We start from the raw sequence: 6,365 nt of genomic DNA, 5'->3' as shown, positions 1-6,365 counted from the left end.
AACAAAATGCTAAATTGGGATAAAACCATGTTTAAAAACTCCTAGATGAGATATTTTTGTAAAAGTTACACTAAGGCCTCGTTTGGTACGAGGGTATTCGTGGGGATGGGCGAGTATTATCCCGGCCCATCCCCAAATCCCCGTCAATCCCCAGAAGCTCATTTGGTGCTGGAGTTTTGGGCCCAAAAATACCCGCTCATCCCCGCTTAGGCCTTGTTTACTTGTCTGGTATTTTTGGGGTTGGGAGGGGAAAATACCGGCCCACGACCAAATCCCGAAAGTTACCGGATGGGCTGTTTACTTGTTTGGTTTATTTGGGGAATTTTCCAGCCCATCCCAGATCTTCCCGACCCACTAACCTCCACGCTCCGGTTTTCTCACCCACGAGGTCAACCCCGTGTTTTTGGTCGTGGAAAGCAGACGAAAGAGGGAGGCGACGCGACGGTGGCGACAGGCGGCGGGGAAAGGAGACGGCGGCAGGGACTGAGCGAGCAAACCGCAACGGAGACGACGAGATCCTTCTCGAGCGACTGGTCGCATGTAAGTCCTCGGCAAGCACCCGCACCACAAGAGGAGCAAGCTCGCCTCCTCCTCGGCCGCTGCCATGGAGCAGGATTGATAGCTTCAGCTCCGGTCATTCAGCTCACTGCCTTTTTCTAGTTCGAATCTTGTACTGGTGCAACCTTATTTTGTTCTTTTTCTTCTACGGTGGCTGTTCAAAACATGGATGTTTAAGTTATACTCACGGCCTGTCCGGAAGTGAGTACACAAGGGAGCACAATCGGTGGATAAAACTAGGTGGGGAATAATCTTTGCAGGGATTGTGGAGGCCTGAATGATCCAGATCCACTTTACTTTGGAAATAGGTCTATTACTAAAGTTACTTTGTGAGCCAAGTAAAATATGGTGGATTCAATCAGCTACTCTTGAAATAAGACTAATCCCTGACGAGATATTTTGTAGGATAAAGCAAGATATCTGCTTTTGCTGCGCATCTCCAGTCGCGTCCCCCAAACCGTCCCCCAAACCGCGCCGGATCGAGCGTTTGGGGAACGTGTTTTGTTCGTGCCGCCTTTGGGGGACGTCGCTTCCCAGCCGCGTCCCCCAAACGCCGCCCCCAATCAGAAATTCAAATAGATGCATTCAAAAGAGATCGTTCCCGCCGATTCATCGCGATCAGAGTAGCGGCGATCGATCAAAGTACTGGGCGCGCGATCATATTACAGACCGGTGGTGCATGCAAATTAGAAGAAGGGGAAGGGGTTGGGCGACGGCGTCGTATCCTGAGTCGACGCAGGCCCGTCGAGCACGATGACCTCGTCGCGATCTCGCATGTTGCTGTGCATGGTGCGTCTCGCTCCGTCGCCGACGCAGAGGCCGACGCAGTGTAACAGTAGAAGCCGCGTCAGCCTGCTCTTGCTGCGCTGCCGCTGCCGCCGATGCCGCTGCCAGGGCCGCCGCGTCCGCCGCCGCCATTTTGGCTTCGATGTCGTCGGGGATCTGGCCTTTGAAGAAGTTGTGCGCACTCGCGTCCGGGGAGACATTCCCTCTGTCGATGTTCTCAGCAGGGACATGTCGTCCCTGCGTTTCTTGAGCTCCAGCTTCTCCTCTTGCCTCTTGAGCAGCTCGGCCCACCTTTGGTCGGCCTTCTTGTCGCGGGAGATAAAGGTCGAGGAGACGTCGGCGAGGCATTTCGTGATCGACGCCTGCGTCTTCTCAGACGACGCAGCGTCGGCCAAGGCGGCCTTGGCAGCCTTGTTGCCGAGGACGCCCGTCGGCTGCCGGCGGCGCGTCCAGATCAATGGCGTCCTTCCCCTTGGACAGCGACAAGCGCGTCAACCGCCATTTCTCATTCACTTTGAGCTTGCCATAGCAATGCATGAGCACGAAAGACTTGTGACCTTCCGAGTTCCTCGAGTACAATTCCATGGCCCTATCAAACTAACCAAAGGAAGCAGAGTCATTTCATCGAACACAATGTAGGCGCTACGGATTATGGAAGAAAGAGTCGTACCAGTTGGGCGACGTCGGCCTTCATTGCCGCCTCTGGTCTCTAAGTCCTGATGGTACCCATGGAAGGAGTTCACCGACGCCTGGATGATGGCCCATCGCGTCGACATTGCCTTCTGGCTCCTCTTCATTGGCACTTTCTTGTACTCACTGTTGATGAGCTTGCGCTCATCGAACTCGGCCTTGATCCTCGCCCAATACTTCCCGCTTTTTTGGTTGGCGCCGATGATGGAGTCATGGCTCACCGTCGCCCACGACTCGCACAGACAAAGATCTTCCAGAGGCGTCCACTTCGGGCCTCGTGTGCCCGACGCCTTCTTCTTCTTCTTCTTCGTCCTCACGCCGTCCGCGTCTACCTCCACGAGATCATCGTCACCGGCACCCTCGTCATCCTCTTCCTCGCCGCCCTCTTCGTCCTCATCGTCGTCCTCCTCGTCGTCCTCCACCCCGTCCTCTTCCTCCTCGTCCTCCTCCTCAACCCCGTCGTCCTCCTCAGCACCGGCGCCGTCGTATTCGAGCGGACCCCTGCGGCCGGTGAAAGGACCGCCGTCCGGACCGGGTCCTGGCTCGCGCTGCTCGTACGTCGGGGAGTAGAGGTTGTTGGGGTTGAAGCCGCCGTGCGGCAGCGCATCCTGGTAGTGCGGCGACAAGTTAGGCGTCACGCACCCGGGAGTGCTGGAGGGGCCGTCGTTGTAGAAGGCGGATGACGACGGAGAGAAGACTCCCGGAACGTACACCGGCACGTTCGTACTATATGGGCTCGCGTTGGTGGCGGCGATACACCCGGCCAGTATGTGCTGGTGCTGGCGCCGCCAGAGCCTTCTTCTCCAGCTCCGCCGCCCTCCGTCCTTTCCGCTCCGCCGTCGATAGCTTCCGGCGCAGGCAATCTTGCTGCCATTGATCGTCGGTCCATCCTTCAGGCTTCTTCTTCAAAGCCGGCGCCTTCCGCGGCCTCGCGAACGGCGCTATCGCCCCTTTCGTCCCATTGCCCGGCGGCTTCTTGGCCGCTTTTTCACCATCTTTTTGGGGGCTGTCGGTGGCGCCATGTGGAGAGGGTAGCGCCGGCGGGTGGACGGCGGGAGGGAGAAACAAATCGGCGGGATAGGAGAAATGAATCGGCGGCGGGATATGTTTTGGGAGGCCTGAAATGCGCGGCGGTATATGCGCGATTTGGCGGGAGCGGCGGGATTTGGCGGGAGTGTGAGACGAATTTTCCCTGTGCCGCTGACGGGTCGGCCCCGCCACTCCCCGTCTCGCTTTTCGTTGTGTCTGGCGTCCCTGGTGCGTCCCCTGTGGGACGGGGACGGGCTCGGGGCGCCGGACACCGTATCGGGGCGCGCCGGACAAAAATGGGCTTTGGGGGACGCGGCTGGAACGCATTTTCTGTCCGGCGCGCCCCAAATCCCTTTGGAGGACGCTTTGGGGGACGCGACTGGAGATGCTCTAATGTTCATTTGCAACCTCCTGTTTAGTTTATTGGAAATGGTAAATTTCAAAGTTTGTAACACTTTATTTGTGAACTTGGTTCTCAAATAAGTGCAGTATTCTTGTAGCTCAGATCATCCTTACCTGTCCAACTTCATTGCCTATGTCAATTAAATTACAAATTATTTGTGTGAATTTGTTGTACGCTCAGAAGCATCTCCACACAAGTTCAATTACTGTTTTCAGTAGTTTGGCATACTCTCATGCACTAATAATTCCCCAAATTCAGAACCAACCTTTATAATTCTATTCAAGATAGCACATTTTGTTTTGTGACATGATATATTGAATAGGCTGACCATAATACAGTTAGATTTACTTGGCTGCATCGACAACACTATCTTCTCGGTTTTTGAACTGAAGTCTTATATATTCATGCTTTATTTGGCAGCTGTGCTTGCCTTTGCATATACTGAGCTATGAAGAACATGAGTGCAATTATCACAGAATTACAAAAAGAAACAACTGATTAACTTAATCTCTGCCCTGTGTGTTTAATTTAGAGGGTCCTTTAGAATTTTGATTAAGTAGCTTTTTTTGATAGATACCTACAACCGGTATGGTCAATGATTTACTGAATTGTCCGGTGATCCTTTCGGATCCACCTGGTATTCTGTTAAGCATCGGTAGTTTCTGCTTTATTCTCTCATTGTACCATTTTACCTTCATGTGTTTGACATGCTCTGTATTAGATTTTTTTGGAATGCTAGTGATTTCTGGAATGATAATGAGCTTGTAACCCTTGCACAGAATGCTTTCTTAGAGGCAAACTTCTCTAAGAATGAGGTCAAGGGTGCAGTCTTCAGCTCTTATGCTGAAGGTGCTCCAGGGGCTGATGGTTTATCTTTTATTTTCTATCAGAAGTTCTGGGATCTTATTAGTTCAGTATAAATGGGCATAGACAAGCGTACTGAACTGGGATCTTTTTTTTTAAGTTATATTCTGCTACTGTTGGTTAAACTGTAGAAGAAATAAAGTTTCAGACCGGTTGGGAACACGCATCAGTTAGAAGTTGCCTTGTTGATCTTGTAATTGAAATAGAAGATTTCTTTTGTATTGGCTTGACCAAATGCCTCTATACTCTTCTGAACTCAAGTTGGAATGAATCAAAGTTTAAGCCTCTAATTACTTTTACTTGTTATTGTCATGCCAGCCAGCATATTTACATGGCCATTGTTGTCAAAAGGCTCCAGCTAGTATATTCAAGTTGAATTAGTTTTCTTAATTTCCCGAAGTCATTTTGTCATGTTGCTATCAGTTTTTTAAGAATAGTTGTTGGTATGATTCGTTCATGACTACAAGGATTGCGTACAAGTGAAGCTGTAGGTTGGCTGTTGTAGTCTGGGTCTCCCTTCTTGGCTGGCATTGAGCAACATCTACAACATCTTATTTGACCACTCGCGGACCATTTTGCCTATGATGTGCAATAACATTTGAATGGTTTTCGACCAGTAAATAGCATGAGCTCGACATGAATCTATGCCCTGAAGCCAACTTTGGTGTGTATGTAAATTTTCGATAAGGGACGCAGATTTTTGGCTCTCGGGTGCGCCAGAACCCGTTTTCAACAATAAATTTCTAAAAAATACTAAAATTACTTATAAAAAATCGGCATAAATCATGTGTGTAGAGAATGTATTCAGGTATGGGCATGTCAAGTTTGAACCGAAAATAAGAAAGTATGTAACTTACACAAAAATAACAAATCATACTGTTTACAGTATAAGAAGTACACGTACACTATTTACAGTATAACAAAGTTCAGTTTTCTCTTTTTTGTGTAGGTCACATACAGTCGTATTTTTTCTTGAAAATTTGGACAGGCAAGTATCAAGGTGTCATATACACGCGTGAATTATTTCAAAATTTTCTAAAATATTTAAATCGCATTTTTCAAAAAAATTGAAACCAGGTGCGCTGGCACCCAGGTGCTCCAGCATATTTTCGATAAGTATGCTCCCTAGTTGCAGTTATACTGTATAAGCTATAAGCTATGTATCAGTACTAAATTTTACCTCTGCATGTATTTTTAGATGGAGGTCCTTTGATGGTGGCGGCGTGGTTTCTGGCATTCAGCGGCGAGCACGCATGACTTCTAATGTTCTGCAAACTGCACGACGTTGAGTTTATGGCGGCGGTTGCTCATCTGCTGAGTCGAACATTTATTTATATGTGTGTTCTTGTTCGAGAAAATTGCATGACACTGAGTTTATGTAAAACATGGAGTTTTTAATTTACTAATTGTCCATTATCATGTCCTTGGATGCAAAGATTGAGTTTTTATTATCTGATCTCAATCCTCTCATATCCCCTCTCATTCCCAAAAACAAAGTAACTAGAGGTTGTGGGGGAGGGTGTGGGGAAATAAGGGGAAATCAGGGGGAAAATGGGGATCGGGTGAAATGGGGGTTTCACCCAATCCCTTCTCATCCCCAAACCCCTAGGGGATGAAAATACCCTAGGAGTAAATAAGGCCTTAACCCCGTCCCCGGCCCAATTTTTGACTTGGACTGAATCCCGGACGTGGACCTCGCGTATTATCCCCGTCCCCGAGTCTCATCCTCGACTCCTCGTCTCGTCCCCATCCTCGTCCCTGTCCAAACCCTACCGAGCGACCGACCGGCGGCGACCGACCGGAGGCGAGCGGAGCTGCTGCGGGAGGGGCAGGAGGGGCGGAGCATCTTACCGGCGGGAGGGGCGGGAGAGGCGGAGCATCTTACCGGCGGGAGGAGATGGATCCAGCCTAGCTGCTCCCACATGAGACCGCCGCCGTTCTTGCAGACTGACCAGCACCGCCAACTACTTCCGTTCCGATCTCCGGTAAACTACCTTTTCCTTCACCCTTTCCCTTCCATGGCTCTCGATCTGAG

At 50.1% G+C, this 6,365-nt stretch overlaps 1 long non-coding RNA gene across 1 annotated transcript; it reads left to right on the top strand.

The window, feature by feature from the left end:
• The first annotated feature begins 281 nt into the window (after positions 1-281).
• On the top strand, positions 282-5,749 carry LOC127293864 (uncharacterized). The gene is made up of 2 exons (XR_007846187.1): positions 282-540; positions 5,529-5,749. It is a non-coding gene; the product is annotated as an uncharacterized lncRNA (long non-coding RNA).
• The last annotated feature ends 616 nt before the right edge of the window (positions 5,750-6,365 follow it).

The sequence above is a fragment of the Lolium perenne genome, chromosome 4, assembly GCF_019359855.2.
Source record: "Lolium perenne isolate Kyuss_39 chromosome 4, Kyuss_2.0, whole genome shotgun sequence".
In the NCBI taxonomy this organism is placed as follows: domain Eukaryota; kingdom Viridiplantae; phylum Streptophyta; class Magnoliopsida; order Poales; family Poaceae; genus Lolium; species Lolium perenne.
This window is presented reverse-complemented; position numbering and strand designations above follow the sequence as displayed.